The following is a 415-nucleotide window of genomic DNA, read 5'->3' as shown; positions in this document are numbered from 1 at the left end:
AGTCTTTAAATAGATAGTTTGCACACAGTTTTTATAGATTAGGTTTATTTATAGGTTATAGTTTATTTTATTGCATGTCTAAGCAGGTGTAAAGCCTATGTGTGAAAATATCAGGGAACAACACCTTGACCCTTCAGCTATCCCATCCTCTGTGACACAGCTACTTTTGCTTAGAATTGTGGGAATTCACACACACAAAAAAAAAGCACTTAAGCTGCTAAGCAGTGAATGGTTTGTTACAAGTGTGATTCATGTGAACTTTGACAGAGTCAGTAGATGTAACCTGTGTAGCAAGTTTAACCATGTTTAGCATGTTTAACAATTGTAACCTACTGTATACACAGCATGTAACAGACTTTGACATCACATGTATTAATTTTATCTGTGTTTGCCCGCATTAGCTCTGACGGAAGGC

General features: G+C 36.4%; 1 protein-coding gene across 1 annotated transcript in view; it reads left to right on the top strand.

The window, feature by feature from the left end:
* LOC107577179 (carbonic anhydrase 2-like) overlaps positions 1–415 on the top strand; it is a 2,446-nt gene that overhangs the window by 1,320 nt on the left and 711 nt on the right. The window lies entirely within an intron of this gene.

Source organism: Sinocyclocheilus grahami, unplaced genomic scaffold (genome assembly GCF_001515645.1).
Source record: "Sinocyclocheilus grahami isolate Dianchi unplaced genomic scaffold, SAMN03320097.WGS_v1.1 scaffold5330.1, whole genome shotgun sequence".
NCBI lineage: Eukaryota > Metazoa > Chordata > Actinopteri > Cypriniformes > Cyprinidae > Sinocyclocheilus > Sinocyclocheilus grahami.
This window is presented reverse-complemented; position numbering and strand designations above follow the sequence as displayed.